Genomic DNA, 403 nt, shown 5'->3' on the forward strand with positions numbered 1-403 from the left:
GGGTAAGCAAACCCCTGTGGGTCTGGGCAGGTGCAGAACTGAGAGCTGTGTGTCCAAAGAGGAGGAGGCTGGCCCCGCCTGTCTCCAGGAACTGGGCTCGGGGCAGAGCTCAGGCAGCTCAGGGTATTGGAGCAGCCCCTTCCTCAGGAGCCCCCGCAATGTCACATTTGCTCTGGGGGCTTGGGGAATTCCCAGCTCTAAGCTACAAGTCCCTGAAGATCCCCCCTAACAGAGAGGGAGCCAGAATGCAGACCACCAAAAGGCCAAGAGGGAGCCAAGGCACCTACCAGCACCCCAAAAGCGATGATCTTCAGCACGCATTCCATGGAGAACATGGATGTGAACACAATGTTCAGGCATTTCAACATTAGCTCATATTCATATGGTGCGTCATAGAACTGCA

The sequence above is a fragment of the Callorhinus ursinus genome, unplaced genomic scaffold (assembly GCF_003265705.2).
Source record: "Callorhinus ursinus isolate GAN/ISIS: 27379988/994484 unplaced genomic scaffold, GSC_fseal_2.0 scaffold125, whole genome shotgun sequence".
Lineage (NCBI taxonomy): Eukaryota > Metazoa > Chordata > Mammalia > Carnivora > Otariidae > Callorhinus > Callorhinus ursinus.